The 26,808-nt window shown below is 43.2% G+C and overlaps 1 pseudogene; it reads right to left on the reverse strand.

The window, feature by feature from the left end:
• Positions 1 to 230: 230 nt before the first annotated feature.
• Positions 231 to 14,556, reverse strand: LOC141407359 (uncharacterized; annotated as a pseudogene).
• Positions 14,557 to 26,808: the final 12,252 nt, after the last annotated feature.

Raw genomic sequence — 26,808 nt, forward strand, 5'->3', positions numbered from 1 at the left:
GGGGCGAGTCTGTGAGTGCGGAGACCCACCGGGCCCTGCAGGAAGTCGTGGAGAAGCTGGCCCATGCCAGGACTCACCTCCAGCTTCTCCATGACTTACTTGAAAATGCCACCTGAGGGCAGGTCGCTGCCGAGATGTGACCCCATTATTTTGGCTCCAGAGCGGCTTTATGGACCACCGGGAGGAGATGGCAGACCTGAGTGAGCTGGTGGAGAAACCCGAACTTCCATTCATCGAATACTGGGGAGAGAGATGCCATCAGTGAGTGGGAGGCCAGGGCAGGGCAGGGGGAGCTGCAGGGCCTTCGGAGGGGCCCCAGCGTCTGAGCCCTGTCCTCCCGCAGGAATGTTCATCAGCTTCTAACAGAGGCAGGGGGCAGTGCCGAGGATGCAGCAATGGGAGGAGGACATCATCAGGCTGGTCCAGCACAGGGAGGAGATGAAGGTAGGGTGTGCAACATCTCTGCAGGGGTGGGGGTGGGCGTGAGGGTGGGCGCCGGCAGCAGCGTGACAGCTGAGCACCCCTCCCTCCAGGTGGAGCTGCAGGAGATGCTATTATGGCTTGTGTGGACCACAACAACGAGCACAGCAAACTCCTGACTTCTTCCCAGAACCCTGCTCATGAGCCCCGTCCAGGAGCCCCAGCCGCCCAGGAGCTTAGGGCTGCCAACCAGCATGGTGGTGAGTAGAGCCCTCATGCAGGGCGGGCAGGCAGGAGCAGGGGGTTTGCACTGTGCTCAGATCCCCGCCTCCCTCTCTCCAAAGATCTTTGTGAGCTGAGCCTCAGCGACAGCGCCGAGACTGGGCAAGGAGAAGCCACGGAGGGGTCTCCCCACGACAACCCTACTGCACAGCCCATCGCGCAGGAGCACCAGGAGCACCCAGGCTTGGGCAGCAGCCGCTGTGTGCCGTTCTTTTGCTGGGCTTGGCTGCCAAGAAGAAGGAGATAAACATCACCATCATCAAAGAGCTGGTCAAGACATTTTTTAAAAAGAAACAAAGCTATGGGATGAATCTCCTACACAATCCATTTACTTCATTTGAATGTTAGAGCCACTCTTGATTATTTTTGTTTCCAATTTATAGTTTAAGTTTATTTGTAAAAAGTTAAAGGAGAGTGGGTCTCTGTGGCCTTCACTGAGGTTCACTCTGGCATCCTTTAGCATTTTTCTGTTTTAATTTCATAATTGTAGGTCATTAGCATGTATATCGAGTTTGCCGTTACGTGGTGGGAGTTCAAACACACAAAGACCCACTGTTTGCACAAAACTATTCTCGCTGTTTGGAACAGGCTGCCATGCTTTTTTAATGTTATTGCAGCATCAGAATTCAGATAAAATTTGCTTATGTTCTGCTATTATGTTTGATTTAATCTTAATCACAGTGAGCCCTTCATTAGCTCAATATGCGGTTTGCCCTCAAGTGTGCACTGTTGATTACTTTGTACTATATGCCAGCGTGAGTACTGACATTAGAGTTGTTTAAAGTCTGAGAACTGGAAACAGCCTTTCCCCCATTTTCTGTGTACTGGTGATGGGAGTAATAACGTTTTGGGGGAGCTTTTTAAATCTCACAGAAGAGGACAGTGGCCTGCTCCGGCAGGAATGTGCGGGATACAGTGTGTTTCATTTGTTCCGGTGCCAAGAACGAGCGCTGTACTATGGTAGTTCCCTTAGGATTCGTGTGTGCTCTGGGCTCATGAAGATATTGCATCAGGAGCTGCAGCAGTTGTACTCTTTATCCGTCACCTAAAAAGGGACTATTTCTGAGGAATGAAAGGCTCCCATCGTTGACTGTGGATGTGGAAAACCTTTCCTAGCTTAGAGCATTTGTATCTGTAATACATTTGAAAATCAGAGTTCATGTTACCTGTTTTAATCACATGACTACATGTCCCAGTTCACAAAAGGGCACTGGTTAGCATTCTTCTTAATGTATTTAGTAAAAAGCATGAGAAGTCCTTTAAGAGTTTAAATGTCCCTGGAACAGGCATAGAGGCTCTAGTCCAGAATGAATTAGAGTGAAGGAAAGCCATGTGACACCTGGCATTCCTCTCTGTTCATGGAGCTTCTTTGAGGCTTGAAGATTGATTTTACCATCTAGACCTCTCTGGCTAATACCTATTCTTCAACCACCTTAGTTACTCTGACATAGGAATTTACTTGTTTTCCTTGAATGGAAAACACTTTAAAAAATAATAACAAACATTATTATAAATTAATATATGTGAGAGTACTTAATTGAAACAAGGAGTTTTAGTAGACAGTATTATACTGTCTTTGAAAATCAAGGAGAACTTTATGCAACTTAAGATGTTTACAAACTGCAGTGCAATCTACTGTTTGTGAATGTCAGTGTATTACGAGGTAACGTGTCTATACAATCATAGGTATATTTCTTCGCAAATTTCTTTACGAAGAGTGAAATATGTTTTTGTACCTCTCAGTTTCAGTTAGGGACATATTTTGTGCAGTATTTATGTGATCGTGCCTATGCATGATGAATGAATGAATTTCAGTCACACATTGCCTAAATCATAACTTGATGGTGCTTGGGAAAGAATCAACAGTTAAAACCTCATGAGGTTCTAATGTCTGTGTCCAAAACACATCACAGTATTAGGATGTAGGGAGATATGTACGTGTGCTCCCTGGGGTGGGGATTTCTAGTTACCAGACCATCTCCATTTTTAGCATCTGGCATCCTTATGACACTTTTATAAATATGATATTCTAACAGGAGAGCAAAATACGATTTTACCGATGGAATAACAGATTTGCCTGCATTCACTGAAAGAGCACAAATATTGGGTCGTTGTGACTTCAATGGGAGTCTTCCAAATTGTATGAATGTATCAATGTATTAGATAAGCCCAGTTTCAGAATGATAAAGTAAAAAATGTTAGACCAAATAATGTGGCTAATTAGCAGTGGTCCGATTTCTAGCCCGTGGGTAAGTCCTGTTCTTGCCTTTTATTTTCTGAACTTGCCACTTTTGCATTCTTTGAGTTCAGTTTAAAGACAGTTACTTTAAGTCCATTGTAAAACCTCGGGCTAGAAATCGGACCACTGTTAATTAGCCATATTATTTGGTCTAATGTTTTTTCTTTATCATTCTGAAACTGGGTTTATCTAATACATGGATAAATTATTTCAAAGGTACTTTTATCGTTGAAATAACTTCACTTTTACCCTGATAAACATGAGTGACTGGGCATGACCTTCAGATAGTGTTTAGCATCTGTGACCAATCTGACCATACTGTGTTCATCAGGTGCCGATGGGTTAAATCACACGCTGGCATGTTCCAGCTGAATGTCCATCTGGAAAATAAATTTACTGTATTAACTGAAATTCCACTCTTTGTGTAGGTATTTGTCATATATTTAAGAAAAAGCTAAAAAGAATGGAAATGATATGACAATAACTTAAGTCTTTCTTCAAAGTGCACGCAGTCTTTTGCGATACCTCATTCAGCCAAGTATTTGTGCTCTTCCTCATTCAGTGTAAGGCAGCTTTCGATTTGCTTAGAAGGCAACATTGGAAGGTTAGAGTTCATCAGAAACATAGAATTTTAAAATGTGAGTTCAACTGAATAAATTTGAATTTCTGTAGGAAGAATCAAAACACCTATTTAAAGATTACAATATATAATAATCATTTTAAAAGTATTTGATTAAACCTGATAGGTTTTCCAGAAATGAAAAAAAACAAAATGAGCTCTAAAACCAAAGCTGACTTTTAGGAATTTGAAAATGTAAATCAGCCCTATCCATAATATAGTTAGTCTAAAATCTTATCTTAAAGAGTCATTTTTAAAACAATATAACTATTAAAAAATGTAACTGCTATCTTAATGTTCTGAAATAAGTTAAAACATTTTAAAATATGAACACTGTAGTTTAAAAGAAACAAATGGTGGGAAGAAAAAGCAAAGAAAGAAATGCCAATTCCAGCCCAAAGCTTTATTTGTCAAGTTTTCTTAGAATGAATTTTACCAATTTATGAATTCTTGTAAACAGAATGTATAATAGAAATACTGAAAGACCTTTGCCTAAAGTGGCATTATTGACTGCTGGTGTGATGCTACTGTAATGTAATAAATGATTTAATTGTTGCAAAGTGCTGTTTTTTTCCTTAAAATTTTATTTTGCGTGTCTTGAAAACTATAATATTAAAGGTATTGATACTGTGCAAATGCTAGGCATGCTTGGCATGAGATAATCTGTTTCATTTTTATAAAATTGTAATATAACTATGCAGGTGTTTATTAAAAGAACACAAAATAAAATGTTATGGGATTAAAGTTATGGGGTGAAAAAGTTATGGGATAAAAAAGTAAAAAAGTTGTGGCAAAAAAGGAGAAAAAAGTTTTATGGGAAGTTACTAAAAAAAACTTACGAAAAAGAAGTTATGGGATTTTAAAGTCATGGGACAAAAATGAAAATTAAAAGCAGGCCCCTGACAGCAAGCCCTGGAGAAGCTGGGCTGGAGTCTCCACCGCCACCATGTCCCTGCCACCCCTTCCCAGTCACCCCTTTACAATTAGGGTAGCAAGACAAGACCTCTGTCTAATGCGGAAAGACAAACAGACCCTTTGCCACCTTGACCAGGGCTGAGTCCTTAAATTTCTGGATGATGATGATTGTTATTTAAGAGCCAGAGGCTGGTGGAGTTGGTTTGTTTGGAGGAGGCCTGATGGCCTCCTTTCTCTCACCATAGCAACTTTTCCCTCAGGGAGGCTCCCAGCTTCTTATTCAGAGAGGTAGCTGAGGCAGGACAGTGGGGCTAACTGTGGACCAGGCGAGGGCACGGGCTGCTGGGGTGGCCCCCCTTCCCTGGTGTACTTATTCTGTCTGTGTAACCTTTTGTATATCCCAGCGGGTAGGGCCGCCCCTGTATCGGACCTAGTGGAGGTTGGAACTGAGACATGGGGAGGAGGTTTTAATAATTATTTGTGGCTGGGAAACTTATTTATTGCTAGCATAGGACAGAGGAAGGAGGCGGGGATGGGGTCGTGGCTCCCTGGTGATGCGACTCCTGTTTATTTTGCTTTTTATTTTGGAATAAACCGATTTAGCCATACTCCTCGGCCTGGTGTGCTCCCATTTCCCTCACTGGGTCCTGGAGTTTGTGCCACCAAACGAGGAGCCCTAGAGTGTCTTGAGCATGTCCAGCTAGGCTGTTGGGGACCTTCCAGGCTTGTTACCTGTATGCTGCCTGGTGGCGCCTGGGGGATTCCACAGGGACTGCCATGGCGCCTACTGGGCGCGGTCCCACCCTGACAGCCAACAGGCTCAGAAGCCTGATCTAGCGGTGGCCGGGAAGACAGGTACCAGCACCTAAGGGCACTGACTTCCACCCAGCCCAGGCGTCTTCCATTCCGTCCCCGTGCCTCCCTCTCCCGTCTGCACCTGGTGGCCTCTTCTGTCTGTCCCTCCAGAGCGCCGGCTGCCCCGCAGGCTCCCTCCAGGCTGCGTTCATGGCCCTGCCCCCTGGTGGCCAGAGCCGGCTTCACAGGATAAGAGCCAGGGAAGCTCCAGGGGCTTTCCAGGAAAAGTGAACCTTGGAAAGGGTATGGCCTTTTCACTGCTCCCAACAGCACCCTAGAAATAGCTTGGCCTTTCCCCTCCCCTGAGCTCCACAGAGAACACAGCCAGCAGAGGACACATTTCCCAGAAATGGGTTTGATTCTCAGCCAAGGGACAGCAGGACTGGTAGAGACTGTCAGGCCACACCGCTGCCTGCACAGCACTCCCATGCTTGGTGGGGGCGGGAGGGATGGCAGGGGCTGTCCGTAGGCCGAGCAGGACAGGGAGGCTCACTGGAGGTGCTGCACTTTGGAGGGGCGATGTCAGGGGACAGCTTTCTCTTGTTGGGCCGCAAGACTCCAGACGGACAGCACGGTGACTGATTCCCAGTGCTAGAGGTGAGTCGGTTGGCCATGTGTTGGGGTGTGTGTGTGTGTGTTTGTGTATGTATATATGTGTATATATGTATGTGTGTATATGTATGTGTATATATGTATGTGTATATATGTATGTGTGTATATGTATGTGTATATATGTATGTGTATATATGTATGTGTATATATGTATGTGTATACGTATGTGTATGTGTGTGTATATGTGTGTGTATATATGTGTGTGTATATATGTATGTGTATATATGTATGTGTGTATATGTATGTGTATATATGTATGTGTATATATGTATGTGTGTATATGTACGTGTATGTATGTGTGTATATGTATGTGTGTATATGTATGTGTGTATATGTATGTGTATATATGTATGTGTATATATGTATGTGTATATATGTACATACATGTATTTATAGATATTTATAGAACAGGGCAGGGGCATACCACAGAGGGGGGCACACGTTTTCAGCCACAGTCACACCTGGAGGTGTCAGCTCACCACTACAGCAGACCAAGTCACAGATGAAGGGGGCTGGCTTTGGGGCTGGGGGAGCCACTGTCAAATCACAGAACAGCCGCCCAGGCAGGCCTGGAAAGGGAGGTCTCTGAGAAGAGGACGGATCTGTTTAGAGGTCAAAGGGGAGCCCGGGGCTCTCAGGACCGGATGGACTTGCCGGACCCGATCGGCTGGCAGTTGGAGAGAAAGCAGAGAGAAAACAGGAGAGAGAAAAGTGAGCAGAGAGCTGGTGAGGCAAGTGCAGAGCACAGGTGTGCCACAGCAGCTGTGAGAAGGCCCGGGAGGGGAGGGCGCAGGTGTGGGTGTGGCAAGCTTCCTGGAAAAGAGGGACTGGAAGGTAAAGGGGAGGATGATCAAGGGAGGACCTGGAGCTTCACAGGTGGTGCCTGGGGGCTGCGGCGGCCCTCCCTACCCCACACACGCTGGCCTCGTCCACGGCACCCAGGCAGTGCACCCACCGGTCAGACCAGTGCTCGGCCCCCTCGGGCTTCCCTCTTCTCTGGTCACCCTGTCTTCCAACCCCTGGTCTGGGGCCACCTCTCACCTTGGGGAGCCCAACGCAACAGCCACCAGGTCTGACAGAGAAGGAACACTGCTTGAACCAGGATGATGAAGCTAAAAGTGATGGATGGCTGGAGTGATCGCTGGAGCCCCCTCTGGGCAGTCAGAAAGCCCAGCACCCTCTGAAGGGACCCTGTGAGAGGCAGAGAGGGCAGGCAGCTGGATGCCACTGGCTGTAGAATTGTAAGTCTAATAGCGGAGCCTCAGCTTGTTGGGGGTTGCAGGTCACATAGGTGAGGCTGGGCCCTTCCTGCTGGGAGAGTCCATGGCAGGGGAGGTGGGTGGGCTTGCTGGGCAGAGCTCAGCCGGCACACCAGGCACTGTGGTCCCCTTGGCTGAATAGCAGAGGCAACCTCTTGGAGCAACAGGCCAAGGTGCGTGAGCCTGCTGGCCAGCGATAGTGCTTCAGCGGGGGCCAGGGACCCTGCCTTCCGTCACAGGCTGGCAGCTATGATGGGACCTGGGAGGGAGGGAAGGGGCTGTGTGTCACCGCCTGGCCTGTGAGGTGTGTTGTGGGTTGGGACTCTCGAAGTTTTATCCTAGATCACCACTGGATTGCCGACAGATAGAGGAGGTGGGACCCTGACTCTCACCCCTGCTCTGCAGTGGATTTGGCTCTCAGCACTCCCAGGCTGGGAGGCGGATACTCTGCCCTGGCAGCATGACTCAGACTGCACAACAGGTACAGCGTGCCCAGGATGACATTCCTAGGCCTCTGGCGTCCTCAGAGTACAGCCCCACACACAACCCCCTCCCAGCTCTCAGCCCTGACACCATAAACCACGAGCTCTCTGACAGTTCCAGAGAGCACCCACGTCTGCCAGCTTGGGTCTGGAGCCTGTTCCAAGAGCCCCCAGGCTCAGCCATTGGGGATGGGGGGCTTTGGGGCCATGGGTGCCAGCCCTGGTACCTGCGTCTGGCAAGGACGCTCTGCACCTGCAGCCAGGAGTTGTCCACGGGCCCCTGTGTGTGTGTATGCTGACGGTGGTCGTGTTCATGTCACTAATGATGCTAAGTGCCTCCTTCAGTACATGTTGCATACGCAGCATCTTGTCGCGCCGCTGTATCTGATCTGCTGACTCCTCCATCAGCGTGTTCTGGTCCCCACACGAGTACAGGGACAGGACTCCTGGTTGTCCTGCAGGTTCAATTTCAGGACGCCAGGGTGGACAGCAGCTCCGAGAAGATGAACTCCTTGGTCTGAGAGTGGGCAAAGAGGGAAGGAGGTTGGGACCTGATGCCTGCGCTGCCCTGGCCTCCTGCCGGGCCCTGCTGGGACTGTGTGCTGGACTTGGAGCCCTGAGTATGGCTTTTCAGACGCGGCTTCTACACCGCTTAGACTCAAAGATCTGCCTCCCCACCACCCTTTCCTCACTCAGATAGGGACACTGAGGTCCAGAGGAAAAGTCACCCACCCAAGGTCACAGGTCTGGGAGGGGATCCAGGACCTATCATGCCACCAGGATGCCCATCTACTTAGTTTTAAAAAAAAATTTTTTTGGAGATAGGATCTCGCTCTGTCGCTAGGCTGGAGTACAGTGGGCGAGATCACCGCTTACCGCAGCCTCAGCCTCTTGGGCTCAAAGTGATCCTCCAATGTCAGCCTGTCGAGTAGCTAGGACTATAGGCACGTGCCACCACCAAGCCCAGCTTTTTTTAAAATTTTTGTGTAGAGACCAGTCTCACTATGTTGCCCAGGCTGGTCTTGAACTCCTGGGCTCAAGCTATCCTCCCGACTTGGCCTTCCAAAGTGCTGGGATTACAGGCATGGGCCACTGTCCTCAGTACCACATTATATTTCTATGAGACAGCTCTGGTCTAGACCGTGCCTCCCTCCTTGGACCTGGTCCCATAGGATTGGTCTGCATCTCCCTCAGACCAACATGGCCACCTGCATCCCCAGTGCCACAGGAGCCCCCTGCCCCCATGAGGCGGTGCATGCACGTTGTTGGTCATGACATGCATGATGGTCTTGGCCATGACACCAACCATGAGGTCCCACATGGTCTTGTGGACAATGGCCATGTACGAGTCCTCCAGGTTCTGGGTGGTTTCCATTTGCTGCTCCAGCAAGTCCATGGAGTTCATGAAGCTGTGAGAACCATTCTCGTCAGCCTTGCTGTCCGGTCATGGAGAACACAAGGGCATCAGGGTGGCCAGGCCATGCAGCCAGGCTCCAGGAATCCCCAGGATCTCAGCCCCTCCAAGGGTACCTGGAACACTGAGGCACAGAGAGAAGCAACTGGGCTGAACATGTACCGAGCTTCCCACACGCTCCTGACAGTTTCAGGTCTCTGCCTCAGGACCCGAGACTCCCTCTGATTCAGTCTCGTCTTAATTCTGACTCTAGTGCCCAGAATTTGCCTCAAGTTATCAATCCAGAAATTGGAAAAGAACATCTCCAGGTCCCTGGCCTGATGACCTGACCAGAGGTTGTGCCAGGCTGCAGACGCCTGGCAGGAGGCAAGAAAAGGGCACACTCAATTTCCCCTTGTCCTGGGAGGCCCACGTGCCAACACTGCCACTGCCTCTGCCACCAGGGAACACGGCAAAGTAGACACACACAGAGAGGAAAACGGGAAGGGTTGAGTGAACCTGGGACACTGCACCCCGACTTTAACGTGTTGTTGAATTCAATTAGCTAATATTTTGTTGAGGATTTTTGCATCAATATTCATCGGTGATATTGGCCTGTAGCTTTCTTTTTTGGATGTATCTTTGGTTTTGGTATCAGGGCGATACTAGCCTTGTAGAAAGAGTTTGGAAGTTTTCTCTCCTCTAGTTTTGGAATTGTTTGGGTAAGGTTGGTATTAGTTCTTCTTTAAATGTTTGCTAGAATTCAGCAGTGAATCCTCAGGTCCCAGGCTTTTCTTTGCTGGGAGACTTTTTATTACCGCTTCAATCCCATTATTTGTTATTGGTCTGTTCAGGTTTTGGATTCATCATGGTTCAATCTTGGTAGGCTGGATGTGTCTGGAAATTTATCTATTTTTAGTACGTTTTCCTATTTCTGTGCATATAGTTTGTGATGATAGCCACTAGTGATCCTTTGGGTTTTTGCAGTATCAGTAGTCATGTTTCCTTTTGTCAATGTTGTTTATCTTCTCAAAAAACCAACTTTTTTATTTTTTTGACACAGAGTCTTGCTCTGTCATCCAGGCTGGAGTGCAATGGTGTAATCTCGGCTCACTGCAACCTCTGCCTCCCAGGTTCAAGTGATTCTCCTGCCTTAGCCTCCCGAGTAGCTGGGATTACAGGTGCGCACCACCACACCTGGCTAATTTTTGCATTTTTAGTAGAGACGTGGTTTCACCTTGTTGAACTCCTGACCTCGTGAGCCACCCACCTCGCCCCCCCACAAAGTGCTGTGATTATAAGCATGAGACACCACGCCCAGCCCACAGTTTGTGTTTAAATTTTTTTACTTTTTTTTTTTTTTTCTTTAGAGACAGGGTCTCATTCTATTGCCCAGGCTGCAGTGCAGTGGTGCAATCATGGTTCACTGTAACCTTGAACACCTAAATTCAAGAGATCCTCCCACCTCAACCTCATGAGTAGCTGGGCCTACAAGCCTGCACCACCACACCTGGCTAATTTTTCTAGTTTTTGTAGAGACATGGTTTTGCTGTGTTGCCCAGGTTGGTCTTGAACTCCTGGCCTCGAGCAATCCTCCTGCCTTGGCCTCCCAAAGTGCCAGGATTACAGGCATGAGCCACCATGCCTGGCCTATATATACATTTCCTTTTCCATGTTATATAAAGTATGCTGTATGCATCCTTCTGGAATTTCTTTTTTTCACTTAATAGTAGGAGTCACACAGTTGGAAGTAAAGCACTCCTCAGCAAGTGTAAAAGAACAGAAATTATAACAAACTGTCTCTCAGACCACAGTGCAATCAAACTAGAACTCAGGATTAAGAAACTCAATCAAAACTGCTCAAGTACACGGAAACTGAACAACCTGCTCCTGAATGACTACTGGGTACATAATGAAATGAAAGCAGAAATAAAGATATTCTTTGAAACCAATGAGAACAAAGATACAACATATCAGAATCTCTGGAACACATTTAAAGCAGTGTGTAGAGGGAAATTTATAGCACTAAATGCCCACAAGAGAAAGCTGGAAAGATCTACAATTGACACCCTAACATCACAATTAAAAGAACTAGAGAAGCAAGAGCAAACACATTCAAAAGCTAGCAGAAGGCAAGAAATAACTAAGATCAGAGCAGAACTGAAGGAGATAGAGACACAAAAAACCCTTCAAAAAACCAATGAATCCGAGAGCTGGTTTTTGAAAAGATCAACAAAATTGATAGACTGCTAGCAAGACTAATAAAGAAGAAAAGAGAGAAGAATCAAATAAATGCAACAAAAAATGATAAAGGGGATATCACCACCAATCCCACAGAAATACAAACTACCATCAGAGAATACTATAAACACCTCTGCAAATAAACTAGAAAATCTAAAAGAAATGGATAAATTCCTGGACGCATACACTCTCCCAAGACTAAACCAGGAAGAAGTTGAATCCCTGAATAGACCAATAACAGGCTCTGAAATTGAGGTAATAATTAATAGCCTACCAACCAAAAAAAGTCCAGGACCAGATGGATTCACAGCTGAATTCTACCAGAGGTACAAGGAGGAGCTGGTACCATTTTTTCTGAAATTATTCCAATTAATAGAAAAGGAGGGAATCCTCCCTAACTCATTTTATGAGGCCAACATTATCCTAATACCAAAGGCTGCCAGAGACACAACAAAAAAGAAGAATTTTAAACCAATATCCCTGATGAACATCTATGCAAAAATCCTCAATAAAATACGGGCAAACCAAATCCAGCAGCACATCAAAAGCTTATCCACCATGATAAAGTGGGCTTCATCCCTCGGATGCAAGGCTGGTTCAACATATGCAAATCAATAAATATAATCCAGCATATAAACAGAACCAAAGACAAAAACCACATGATTATCTCAATAGATGCAGAAAAGGCCTTTGACAAAATTCAACAACCCTTCATGCTAAAAACTCTCAATAAATTCAGTGTTGATGGAATGTATCTCAAAATAATAAGAGCTATTTATGACAAACCCACAGCCAATATCATACTGAATGGGCAAAAACTGGAAGCATCCCCTTTGAAAACTGGCACAAGAGAGGGATGCCCTCTCTCACCACTCCTATTCAACATAGTGTTGGAAGTTCTGGCCAGGGCAATCAGGCAAGAGAAAGAAATAAAGTGTATTCAATTAGGAAAAGAGGAAGTCAAATTGTCGCTGTGTGCAGATGACATGATTGTATATTTAGAAAACCCCATTGTCTCAGCCAAAAATCTCCTTAAGCTGATAAACAACTTCAGCAAAGTCTCAGGACGCAAAATTAGTGTGCAAAAATCAGAAGCATTCTTATACACAATAACAGAAAATCAGAGAGCCAAATTGTGAGTGAACTCCCATTCACAATTGCTTCAAAGAGAATAAAATACCTAGGAATCCAACTTACAAGGGATGTGAAGGACCTCTTCAAGGAGAACTACAAACCACTGCTCAAGGAAATAAAAGAGGACACAAACAAATGGAAGAACATTCCATGCTCATGGATAGGAAGAATCAATGTCATGAAAATGGCCATACTGCCCAAGGTAATTTATAGATTCAATGCCATCCCCATCAAGCTACTAATGACTTTCTTCACATAATTGGAAAAAACTAAGGTTCATATGGAACCAAAAAAAAGCCCACATTGCCAACACAATCCTAAGCCAAAAGAACAAAGCTAGAGGCATCATGCTACCTGACTTCAAACTATACTACAAGGCTACAGTAACCAAAACAGCATGGTACTGGTACCAAAACAGAGATATAGACCAATGGAACAGAACAGAGCCCTCAAAAATAATACCACACATCTACAGACATCTGATCTTTGATAAACCTGACAAAAACAAGAAATGGGGAAAGGATTCCCTATTTAATAAATGGTGCTGGGAAAATTGGCTAGCCATAAGTAGAAAGCTGAAACTGTATCCCTTCCTTACATCTCATACAAAAATTAATTCCAGATGGATTAGAGACTTAAATGTTAGACCTAAAACCATAAGAACCCTAGAAGAAAACCTAGGCAATACCATTCAGAACATGGGCAAGGACTTCATGTCTAAAACACCAAAAGCAATGGCAACAAAAGCCAAAATTGACAAATGGGATCTAATTAAACTGAAGAGTTTCTGCACAGCAAAAGAAACTACCATCAGAGTGAACAGGCAACCTACAGAATGGGAGAACATTTTTGCAATCTACTTATCTGACAAAGGGCTAATATCCAGAACCTACAAAGAACTCAAACAAATTTACATGAAAAAAACAACCCCACCAAAAAGTGGGAAAAGGATATGAACAGATACTTCTCAAAAGAAGACATTTATACAGCCAATAGACACATGAAAAAATGCTCATCATCACTAGCCATCAGAGAAATGCAAATCAAAACCACAATGAGATATCATCTCACATCAGTTAGAATGGTGATCACTAAAAAGTCAGGAAACAACAGGTGCTGGAAAGGATGTGGAGAAATACGAACACTTTTACACTGTTGGTGGGACTGTAAACTAGTTCAACCATTGTGGAAGACAGTGTGGCCAGTCCTCAAGGATGTAGAACTAAAAATACCATTTGACCCAGTCGTCCCATTACTGGGTATATACCCAAAGGATTATAAATCATGCTGCTATAAAGACACATGCACACATATGTTTATTGTGACACTATTCACAATAGCAAAGAGTTGGAACCAACCCAAATGTCCATCAATGACAGACTGGATTAAGAAAATGTGGCACATATACACCATGGAATACTATGCAGCCATAAAAAAGGATGAGTTCATGTCCTTTGTAGGGACATGGATGCAGCTGGAAACCATCATTCTCAGCAAACTATCGCAAGAACAGAAAACCAAACACCGCATATTCTCACTCATAGGTGGGAACTGAACAATGAGAACACTTGGACACAGGAAGGGGAACATCCCACACTGGGGCCTGTTGTGGAGTGGAGAGAAGGGGGAGGGATAGCTTTAGGAGATATACCTAATGTAAATGATGAGTTAATGGGTGCAGCACACCAACATATGTAAACATATGTAACAAACCTGCACGTTGTGCACATGTACCCTAGAACATGAAGTATAATAATAAAAAAAACTAACGAACTGAAAAACATAAAACATCAGCAACCTGATGTCACCACAAAAGACAAAACAGCACACAGCCTTCTCGTGACCCTATTTTGCTGACAGTCCACGAGCTAATAATCAGCCTGAACTCAGCAGTGCTCTGTTCCCTTGGAGAGACACACACACACACACACACACACACACACACACACACACACACACACACACAGTTGGTGGTTGTGCCGCCCTGAGGCTACAGTAGGTGAGTGTGATGAAGGGACCAGATGGGTCAGGCAGAAAGGTGCTGGGTTAAGGGAGGAGGGGGCAGCCGGGGGCGCGCGCACGCTGTAGACTGTAGACTTGCGCATCCGTGAAAGAGGGTGCGCTGAGGGGCGAGGGGCGAGGGGCCGGGGGGCGAGGGGCGAGGGGCCAGGGGGGCGGGGGCGGGGGCGGGGCAGCCCTTTCCCAGGCGGGGGCGGTGGTGCTGTTGCCCTGTTGCCCTTTTAGGCTGCAGCTTGACAGGAGTCACTCCTCCTGTCGGTGGAGTTGGTTACAAAGGGAGCAGCCCCCCAGGCCGCCACACAGCTCCTGCCAAGGCCTTCGTGCCCCTGCCATTTTCCAGCGATGTTCCCAGGAGGGTCCGGGCGGCGGGGAGAGGCGGAGCCAGGAGGGCTGAGCCAGGCGGCCCCGCCGGGTGGTCGTGGCCATGACAGCGGCTCCAGACGGCTTCCCTTCCGCGTCCCTCCTACGGGAGATAGGGGGAAGATGTCTGTGTCAGGGTTCAAGGCCAAACTGAAGTTGCTGGCGTCTATCTTCCACAAGAACCAGGAGCCTCAGCGGAGGCTCATGCTCCACTGCAACAGGACGGTGAGGCGCCCCGCGGCGGCCTCGCGGGGCAAGGCGAGGGCGGAGAGAGAGGGGCCCCCGGAGGGACAAAGGGGAACCTGCCCGGGAGAGGCCCCGGTTGCCCCGCCCCTTTCTCCCGCAACTGGCCCAGCCCGGTCCCGGACTGCGCGAGGCACGGGTGGGAGGAGACGGAGGGCGCGTCCTCGGGCTCCTCGCACTGGGCTGGCTTGGGGGCTACTGGCCCCTTTCGGTCACCGTCGCCGCTCCCGGAGGTGGGAGCCCGCGGCGGCCGGAGCCCTGTCGGGACCCATGGTCGCCCGCAGTCAGCCGGCCTGCTCCCGGGACCGCGACAGGGTAGGGCGGCTCCGGCCTTGTTGTGAGCCCAGGTGGGGAAGGGGAAAGGCTTTTAAGATTTTCGGGGTTTTGGCCGGGCGCAGTGGCCGACGGCTGTAATCCCAGCACTTTGGGAGGCCGAGGCGGGCGGATCACTTGTGGTCAGGAGTTCGAAACCAGCCTGGCCAACATGGTGAAACCCCATCTCTACTAAAATATACAAAAATTAGCCGGGCGTGGTGGCAGGCGACTTAATCCCAGCTACTTGGGAGGCGGAGGCAGGAGAATCGTTTGAACCCGGAAGGCAGAGGTTGCAGTGAGCCAACATCGAGCCATTGTACTCAAACCTGGGGGATAAGAAGGAGACTTAAAAAAAAAAAAAAAAAAAAAAAACCGCTCCTGCCACCACGCCTGCCTAACTTTTATGTCTTTAGTAAAGACGGGGTTTCACCATGTTGGCCAGGCTGGTCTCAAACTCCTGACCTCAAATGACCCACCTTTGCCTCCCAAAGTGCTGGGATTCCTTCAATTCAATCAAGTTGACACTCAGTATTAACCATCACACGTGTCTTCAGAATTGTCACTCTTTTCTGCTGTGGCCTCCGTCTCCTGGTTTGCAGACCCATGCTCCTCCTGTGGCACCAGGGTGGGGAGATGCTGGCAGGAGAGCTTTCTAGCTCCTCAGTTAAAAGGCAGAGATGGAGTCTAAGATTTGCTGCTGTGTTGAGTGATATTAAAAACATTTTCTTTTTTCTCTGGTTTTCACACTCATAGTAAGAGGCCATCAAGATAGGCTTCCTATATGGGAGGGCGATCCTTACCAACTGTAGCTGGGAGAAATACAGTAAAGAATGTTAGATTGTTCTGGGAAAAAAGTGGTCCCTCCATTATTTGGATTGGGTTTGTGGCTTTGTCAAGCCCAGCAGTCTGATCCCATCTGCTTTTTGTCTTCCAGCATGTCCCTGTGGTTTTGGTTCACTCAGAGTATTCTCCTTGTATCTGTTATTTTTTTTGCTGCTGCGGCAGACTTACTCTTTTTAATAAAATACTGTCATTTTGGTGGGAAGACCAGGCCACATTTTGGAAGGAGGACCAGGCCACATCTTGAAATGAAATTCATCTTAGGATTTCACAACCCTAACCCACTTTTTGTTTTAAATTACTTACCCTTTTTGAGGGGTGGGGACTCAGCTTTGTCGTTTGTAAAATGAAAGAGAGTAACTGGGCTGATGGTTACAGACATGGATGCATGTCAGAATCACCTCAGAGAGATTTTTAAAAACAGATTGCCCCCAGCACTTCGGGAGGCCGAGGTGGGCAGATCGTGAGGTCAAGAGATGGAGACCATCCTGGCCAACATGGTGAAACTCTGTCTCTACTAAAAATACAAAAATTAGCTGGGCATGGTGGCACACGCCTGTAATCCCAGCTACTCGGGAGGCTGAGGCAGGAGAATCACTTGAACTCAGGAGGCAGAGGTTGCAGTGAGCCAAGATTGTGCCACTGCACTCCAGCCTGGCAACAGAGCAAGACTCCGTCTCAAAAAAAACAAAAACATAAACAAAAACAGAATCTCTGGGTAGGCTTTGAAATGAGCATTTCAAAAATGCTCTTTCAATCACTGACGCAACCAAAGTCTTTGGGACTTTTAGGCTAAGTATATATTCTTTAGATACCCAGAATAGTTTGATTTGGAATGTATCAATTTAGGGAGATGAAAAAGGGGCGAATTATGTTTTGGAAGCTGCTGCTTGCTTCCTTTTTCCATTTAGATTTTAAAAGACAATGTCTAAAAAGATGCAGATTTAAAGGAAATACAAGTTAATTCTGCATGGGTATGTTTATCTACATGGCATTCTCCAGCTCACTAATCCAGAAGAGTTCTAACACCCTCTGTGATCATGGGTTTGTTTTTCTTAAGTATTCCTCCATCAGAGTATCTGAGAACAGATGCTTAGAAACTGCTGAGACCTTTCTTGGTCTTACTGGATCTCTGGATCCTAGTTTCTTGATCTTCTACATATTCTGAGTTCTAACCTGTACTGGCCTTTGTGGTTAAAGATGCATTTATATACTGTGCCATGGCCAGTATCTTAGGAGCTTATCATTTGAACTCAGCCCAAACTGGGTATGAAGGCCCTTCCTAAAACCCCACTAAATTCATTTCTAAACTTAATCATTGTAAATTGTGTCAGTTGGTAAATTCTGTCTTGTAGAGAGGTATTATGTAGTAAATAACATGTTTTTAAAACTAAAATTTGCTTTTTACTAAGGTAGTAATCATTTCATAATTCTTAGTTTTGTGAAGTGTCTATAAATAAGACATCTGATCTTTTAAAATGAAAAGGAATTGAATTTATGTAATGATTCAGGCTTTTCAAAGTTAAAAAGGTAGTTATTTTAAGGAATGGATAGTTTGGGATATTTATTTTAAACAAGATAAGCAATTGATCTTATACACATGTAAGTAAAATGTTTTTTTATTTTAAATTAGATTCTGTTTTAACATTTTTTTGGTTTTGCTTTATATTTGACTGATTGCTTTTCTTTATTCCTAATTCTTTTATTTTTTTGTTTTGTTTTTAAAAGCTGATAACTGTTGTTTGTCAAATCAAAGTTGGATTTAAAAATAAACATTTAATGTTAATAAGCTCTCTGGTAGCGGCACTGCAGTGACAGATGGTTGAGAGTTTGTCCCTAAAGCTATGGCACCAGTCTTCTAATGGACTTAGCCTGTATTCAGCCTGTGTAACCCTGGCAGATTCTTTCTCTTATTTCAGAATGGGACAACAGAGGAAGTGACTTCAGAGGAAGAGGAAGAAGAGGACACAGCTGAAGTAGGTATTTTATATAAGAATGACATTTCATAAATGTCCTCATTTTTGATTTGAGGAATTCTCTAAATCTCTTTTGTAAACTACTATTAATGTGGAAAAATTGAAAGCACATTGTATTTGGAATGGAGTATAATTTCTCAACTCTCTTTTACCTCTACCTGATGATACACCTTTGAGCAAGTAGCTTTATCTGAATTCTTTGGGTTTGATTTTCTGGAAAACAAAAGCTCTTAACTTTTAGCACCAAAGCTTTATTTATATTTAATACTAATCAGTCCTTAGCCTGCATTTGGTTATTTTTAGGAAGAGGAACTACTAAGTTTAAAAAATGTTATGTTTGCATAAAAGGAGAATTTGAGAACATGTTAGGAACTATGCACCAGAGGTAGTGACACTGTCTCTTGTTGAAAAATCATCAAGGAATTTTCTGTTAGTCTGTTTTATGCTGCTATAACAGAATACCAGAGACTGGGTGATTTATAAAGAACAGACATTGATTTTCTGACAGTTCTGGAGACTGGGAAGTTCAAGATGGAAATACCAACATTTGGTGTCTGAGGACCTTCTTCTTGCATCCTCACATGGTAGAGCAAGGTAGGGCAGGAGAGCAAGCTAGTCCCATGTGTGAAGCCTCATTCATCACGGCCTTAATCCCATTAAGGAGGAAGGAGCCCTCTTGGCCTGATCTCCTCTTAAAGGTCCTACCTCTTAATATCATCACATTAGAAACACCTGAATTTTGAAGGGAACCCATTCAAACGGTAGCAAATTTAGTAGAGCAAATTCCAAAGAGATTGAGCCTAGGCCAGTTGTCAGTCATGGGTATAATTTTTAGATGTTTTCAGGCTCTGAAGCTTTGCATTTACATTCAGATTTTGCAACAAAGATCTGTGTCTCTGGATAGTTTGTGATATTTATTTTAAACAAGATAAGCAATGGATCTTATACACATAGAAGGCATGTGAATGTTATGGTCTTGATTGTTTTAAAAGATATTTTCTGTTTGGGGTCTTATAATTAATTTAGGCTTTCATTTTCTTGGTTTGGAGATTATTAATCTAAAATATACTTTAGAGTGCTTCCGAACTAAAGATGTAGTGTTGTAGGCTTGTTGTTGTTTGTTTGTTTGAGACAGGGTGTCGCTGTCACCCAGGCTGGAGTGCAGTAGCGTGGTCACGGCTCACTGCAACCTTGAACTCCTGGGTTCGAGCAGTCCTCATGAGTAGCTGGAACTACAGGTGGGTGCCACAAGTTCAGCTAATTTTTTAAATTTTCTGTAGAGTTTGAGTCTTGCTCTGTTGCCCAGGCTGGTCTTCAACTCCTGGCCTCAAGTTATCCACCACCTTGGCCTCCCAAAGTGCTGGGATTACATGCGTGTGCCACTGCGCCTGGCTGTAAAGCTTGTTTTATGCGTCTGGGAGTAAAAATACTTCTTAAAATTGTCCAATTAGAATGAGAGTTTAGGCCAGGTGTGGTGGCTCTCACCTATAATCCCAGCACTTTGGGAGGCCAAGGCGGGCGGATCACAAGGTCAGGGGATCAAGACCATCCTGGCTAACAAGGTGAAACCCTGTGTCTACTAAAAACACAAAAAATTAGTCGGGTGTGGCGGCGGACACCTGTAGTTCCAGCTACTCAGGAGGCTGAGGCAGGAGAATAGTGTGAACCCAGGAGGTGGAACTTGCAGTGAGCTGAGATCACGCCACTGCACTCCAGCCTGGGTGACAGAGCAAGATTCCGTCTCAAAAAAAGGAAAAAGAATGAGAGTTTAATGTTTTTATGCAGTTTAGCTCAGGGGGAATAAACTGCATGAAAACATTAAACTTTTTCCGTGGGTCAGGCGGCCATTGTACTAAAGATCGTGAACACTTTCATTTTCCCCTCACAAGATAATGAACAAGGAACAACAGCTTTGAGGGAAATCTAGAAAAGTAAGAGACTGGACTTTGGAGATGTCAGATGAGGACAGGTGAAAAGCAGATATTCTAGGCTCCTGAAAGAACATGCGAACAGGCCCAGAACAACCCTGGACATGGTGTGTTTGGGTGCATTGGATGCTTTTCTTTTGAGAAGGAAGGTTGATGTTTTGAAGTCATGGAAAATGTTCAAAATATTATGAGAATTACCAAAATGTGACTCAGAAACATGAGTTGAGCACATGCTATTGGAAAAAAAATGGTGCTGATCTTCTTGCTTAATGCAGAGGTGCCAAAAACCTTCGCTTGTAAAACAAAACAAACAAAAAACAACAACAAGAAAAACTGCAATATCTACAGAGTACAATAAAGTGAAGCGCAATAAAGTGAAGTATGCCTGTATGGAAGATTATGACATCAGCGAACAAACAATTATATGCCTTCCTTTCCAATGTGTGTGCCATTTATTAGTCCTTGTTGCCTAATCACTTTGGCTAGGACTTCTATCTAGTACTATGTTGGAAAACAAAGGGGCTAGTATGAGCATCCTTGCCTTGTTCTTCGTATTAGGGGGAAAGCTTTTTACCATTAAATATGTTGGTGTGGGGTTGTCATAAATGGCCATTGTTAAGTTGAAATGTGTCTTTATTTATTTGTTTGTTTGTTTGTTTGTGTGTTTCAACTAGAGATAGGGTCTCACTATGTTGCCCAGGCTGGTCTTGAACTCCTGAGCTCAAGCGATCTTCTGGCCTCAGCCTCTCAAAGTGCTGGGATTACAGGCGTGAGCCACTGCGCCCTACTGAGAAAAATTCTTCCTCATCATGGAAAGGATGTTAAATTTTGTCAAATGATTTTTGTGCATCTATTGAGATGATGATATGATGTTTATCTTTTATGCTGTTAATGTGATGTATCACAATTATTGATTTTTGTATGTTGAATCATTCTTGCATCCCAGGAATAAATTTCCTCAGTCATGGTAGTTATGATATAGATTTGGTTTATTTGGCCCCACTAAATTTTATGTTCAATTTTGATCCCCAATTTGGTAGTATTGGGAAGTAGGGCCTCATGGCAGGTGTTTGGGGTCTCATGAATGGCTTGGTGCCATCTTGGAATACTGAGTTCTCATCTTGCAAGACTGGATTGGTTTTGGGGGTAATAAATTAGTTCCCCTTTGAGTAGGTGTTACAAAGCCAGGATACCCCTTGGGTTTGTTCTCGTTTCACATATGCCCGCCTCCCCTTTTACATTCTTCACCATGTTTTGACACAGCACAAAAGCCCTCAGGAGAAGCAGATGCTGGCATCATGCTTCTTGTACAGCCTGCAGAACTGTGACCATTTCAATGCAGTATTCAATTTGGTTTTCTAGTCTTTTATGGAAGATATTTGGATCTATTTTCATCAGAGTTGGTGGTCTGTGATTTTCTCTTTTTTGTAGTGTTCTGGATTTGGCTTTGATATCAGGGTAATGCTGGCATAGTAAAATGAGTTCGGAAGTGGTCCATCCTCTTCAGTTTTTTTGGAAGCAATTGGGATATACTTACATTAATTCTTCTTTAAATGCTTGCTAGAATTCAGTAGTGAAGCCATATGATTCTTGTGCCTCAGCCTCCTGAGTAGCTGGGATTACAGGTGCCTGCCACCATGCCTGGCTAATTTTTGTATTTTTAGTAAAGTTGGGGTTTCACCATGTTTGCCAGGCTAGTCTTGAACTCCTGACCTCAAGTGATCCACCTGCTTTGGCCTCCCAAAGTGCTGGGATTACAGGAGTCACTGTTCCTGGCCCATAGACTTCTTTTTGATGGAGATTTTTAACAACCAAATCGATATCATTAATCATTACTGGTATGTTTAGTTTCTCCATTTCTTCATGCTTCGGACTTGGTAAGATATAGTTCCCAGGAATTTACCTACATTTTAGGTTATCTTTTTTATGGCATATAATTGTTATTCATAGTCCCTTATGGTCCTTTTTATTTCTGTGGTATTAGTTGTAAAGTCTCCACTTTTATTTATGATTTTGTGTATTTGAGTCCTGTCACATTTTATCTTAGTCCAGTAAAAGGTGAATTTTGTTTGTCTTTTAAAAAACAACTCAATTTACTTTTCTGTTGTTTTTCTAGTCTCTACTTCATGTTTTTCAGCTCTAATCTGTAAGATTTCCTTCTTCTTTCTAACATTAGACTTTGTTCTTCTTTTTCTAGTGTTTGAGGTATAAGATTAGCTTACTTATTTAGTCTTTCTTTTTTCTTCATGTAGGATTTTATCACTGAAAGTTTCCCTCTTAGAATTGCTTTTGCTCTAGCCCATAAGTTTGTTTGTTTTCATATTTTATTTTATTTTATTTTATTTTATTTTATTTTATTTTTTGGGATGGAGTCTCACTCTGTTGCTCAGTCTGGAGTGCAGTGGCATGATCTCTGGTCACTGCAACTTTCGCCTCCTGGGTTCAAGTGATTCTTCTGTCTCAGCCTCCCAGGTAGATGGGATTACAGGCACATGCTACCACGCCCAGCTAATTTTTGTATTTTTAGTAGACACAGGGTTTCACCATGTTGGCCAGGCTGATCCCAAACTCTTGACCTCAGGTAATCTGCCTGCCTTTGCCTCCCAAAGTGCTGGGATTAAAGGCGTGAGTCACTACACCCGGCCTAGCCCATAAGTTTTTGTATGCTGTGTTTCCATTTTGATTTGTATCAAGATCTTTTAAACATTCCCTTGTGGAAAATTTACCACTTACCCTTTGGTTGCTCAGAAGAATGTTGTTTAATTTGCCTGTATTTGTGAGTTTTCCAGTTTTTATTGATTTCTAGTTTCATACCATTGTAATCAGAAGATATTCTCGATGCAGTTTCAGTCGTCTTAAATTTGTTAAAACTTGTTTTGTGGCCTAATATTTAAAGTAAACTCAAAATAATTTTATATGTACAAGAAAAAATATGTCTTCTGTTGCTTTTTCACAGAATGCATTGTGTATGTCTGTTAGGCCCTTTTTTGTCTAAAATGCAGTTCAATTACAATATTTTCTTATTGACTTTCTATCTGAACAATTTGTTCATTGTTGAAAGTGAGGTATTAAAAGTTTTCTACTATTATTGTATCCAGTCTATCTCTCCCTTCAGATTAATTAATATTTGCTTTATATAATTTAAGTGCTGTAATGTTGGGTGCATATATATTTGAAATTGTTATATCCCCTGATGAATTGAACCTGTTTATCATTATATGATGATTTTCTTTGTATCTTACAAGAGTTTTTGACTTAACTTTTATTTTGTATAAATTTAGCTATTCCTACTCTCTTTTGGTTTCCATTTGCATAGAATATAACTTTTCCTTACTTATATTGACTGTAAGTGTGTTCTTAAAGCTTAAGTGAATCCTTTGTAGGTACCATATAGTGTGTGTGTGTGTGTGTGTGTGTGTGTGTGTGTGTGTGTGTGTGTGTGTTCAATCCATTGAGCAGTCTATCTTTAGAGTATTTAAGCAATTTATATTTAAAGTAATTATTGAGTAAGGAATCACTATTGTCATTTTGTTAATTGGTTTCTAGATGCCTTGTAGATTCTTTGTTCCTTTCATCCTCTCTTGCTATCTTCCTTTGTGAACTGATGATTTTTTTTGTAGTGAGTGGTATATTTTGATTCCTTTCTCTTTTTCTTCCATAGATCTACTAGAGGTTTTTGGTTTATGGTTACCATGAGGCTTACAGAAAATACCTTTTAGTTATAAAAGTATATTTTAAGCTTATAACAAATTTACTTTGATCACATACAAAATCTCTGTACTTTTACATGCCTTATTTTTTGTTTATGATGTCAAAATTTATATCTTTTTAATATTATGTATCTACCAATAGACTGTTGTATTTACAGTTTTGTTAATACTTTTGTTTTTAAACTTTTAAGTGATTTGCACACCATTACAATATTAGAGTATTCTGAGTTTATTAGAGTATTATTAGAGTATTCTGATAAACTTACATTTGTCAGTTTTATACTTTCATATGTTTTCATGTTATTAATTAGCTTTCTTTCATTTTATCTTGAAGAACTCTCTACCTTTTCTCATAAAGCAGGTCTAAAGTGGTAAACTCCTCAGCTTTTGTTTGTTTAGAAGGCTTTAGCTCTCCAGTTTTGAAGAACAACTTTGTTAGGTAAAATATTCTTGGTTGCCAATACCTTTCTTTCTTTCACCAGTTTGAATGTATCTATATCATTCTACCATCTTCTGGCCTGTAAGACTTCTGCTGAGAAATCTGCTAATAGTGTTATCAGAGTTTGCTTGTATGTGCCAAGCCTCTTTTCTTGTTGCTTTCAAATTTCTATGTCTTTGATTTTTGACAATTCATTATGTAGGTCAAGGGTCCCTTATCTGAAATGCATAGAATCAGAAGTGTTTCAGATTTCAGATTGTTTTTAGATTTTGAAATATTTGCATTATACTTACCAGTTGAGCATCCCTAATTTGAAAATCTGATATCTGAAATGTTCCAATGAGCACTTCCTTTAGCATCATTTTAGTTCTTAAAATGTTTCAGATTTTGAAGCATTTCAGATTTCAGGTTTTTAGATTAGGGATGCTCAACCTGTAATGTGACTTGTGAGGCCTTGTTTGGATTGAACCTTATTACAGATTGTAAGCTTTGTATACCTGAATGTCCAGATTTCTTCCCAGACTTTGGAAGTTTTCAGCCATAATTTCTTTAAATAAGCTTTCTCCCCTTTCTGTCTTCGTTCTTCTTCTAGAATATCCATAATGCAAATGTTAGCTGTCTTGATGGTGTTCCACTAATCTCATCAGTTTTCTTCATTCCTTTTTACTATTTTTTTTTTAATTTTTCCTTTTCTTACTGGATATTTTCAAATGACTTTTCTTCAAGTTCACAGATTCTTTTTTCTGTTTGATCAAGTCTGTTGGTGTTTTTATTGCATTTTTTGAATTCCATTCACTGTGTTCTTCAGCTGTAGGATTTCTGTTCAGTTTCCTTTTCATGATTTCTATCTATTCATTGGAATTATTTTGTTGATTTCTATTGTCTGTTTCATTTAGTTGTCTACCTATGTTTTCTTGTAGCTCACTGAGCTTTGTTAAAATAGTTATTTTGAATTCTTTGTCAGGCAATTTGTAGATCTCAATTTTTTTGAGATTGGTTTCCAGAATATTATTGTGTTCCTTTGGTGGTGTCAAGTTTTCTTGATTTTTCATGTTTCTTGAAGTCTTCTGCTGCTGTCTTTCCATCTGAAGGAGGAGTAACCTCCTTCAGTTTTACTTACTATAAATACCTTCACCAACCAGATTGGTTAGTGATTATGAGGCTCTCTCAGACTTTTTCTGTGAATTCACCCACTCCGCACCTCTTACCCATTTTGGGGGAGGGAAATGCTTAAGATTATATACTTTCTCTCAATCTAGCAAAGCTAGGCCAGTGCTGAGAGCTTCCTGTTTTGATTTTCTAGAGTGGTGCACTGAAATTCTCAAATTTGTATGTCTTCCTCCAACCCTGCGTAGTTGATACAGATATCTGCATGAAATGCTTCCATTTGCTGTTCACACAGGTGCATTTAGGGAACCAATCTTGGGAGCGAGTTGTGCCAAACATTTTGAGGGCCTATGCACTAGTTCAGGGGGTCCAAACACAATGTGTTCCGAGTGCCTTATAGATGCACTTCCTGATGCAGTCAGAGAGCAGTAAATTAGATCCCCACCTCTCTTCCCTGTCACTGTTCTCTTCCAACCACTAAACCATACCAATTACCATTGTAGTTTGGATAAGATGAGAAAGTGGACATCTTGTTCAGTATCCTACAAAGCTGGGGGAGCTGGGCACTCATTAACCATGCTTGCACTCTCCCCACCCTCCAGGAGAAATCATGGACTGCACTGATCTCTCTTGGCATTGAGCTATGCTGCCTTGGAAGAAAGGTAATGCAGGCGAAGTGAAACTGTTTTTCTTATCCTTTTCAGTGTATCTATTCTCAGAGTTTTTGCTCTGATGGTGTGCTAAAACTTTATCCGTTGGATTCTTGGACCCCACAAAAGTGCTCTTGTAGATAGTTGTCAGGTTTAATACTTCTGCTAGGGGATAATGGTAGAATGCTCTTTTTCCACCACTGTGTTGACATTACTCTGCCTTCTCTCTTAATTCTGCCTTTTCTGCACATTAGCCTCATTTTCCTCCTTGGAGCTTGTGAAGGAATTGAAGATGTCAGAGGCATCAGTCTTATTTTATGTAAGGATGCTCCTAAACCACTAATGATAGGACCTAAAATCTATTGTTGAAGATTCTGAGATATACTGTCAGTCTTTTAGCTGATGGCCTCATTCGGGGCCATCATAGCTTACAGGCCAAAATGTCTACTAAAACATTAGGAAGTGTTCACCACATAGACCTCTTCTGGAGCTGTGCAGTGTGTGACCAGCACAGCCATATGCATTAGCCATGATACCTCCTACTTCATCAAGATACAGCAGTAATGATATTCAATGTCTCATCTTTTCTACAATACCCTTGAATACCTGCCATCCTACATATATTTTATGAAATGGGAGAGTGAAAGAATGTGTTTTCAAATTGATACATTTTATGTAATATATGGTTTTTACATAACACTTATTTATGGAAAATTAATGAATTCAGTAGTAGGTTTTGACATTTTATTATTTTATCTGGTAGGAAAAAG

Source organism: Macaca fascicularis, chromosome 7, assembly GCF_037993035.2.
Source record: "Macaca fascicularis isolate 582-1 chromosome 7, T2T-MFA8v1.1".
Classification (NCBI taxonomy): domain Eukaryota; kingdom Metazoa; phylum Chordata; class Mammalia; order Primates; family Cercopithecidae; genus Macaca; species Macaca fascicularis.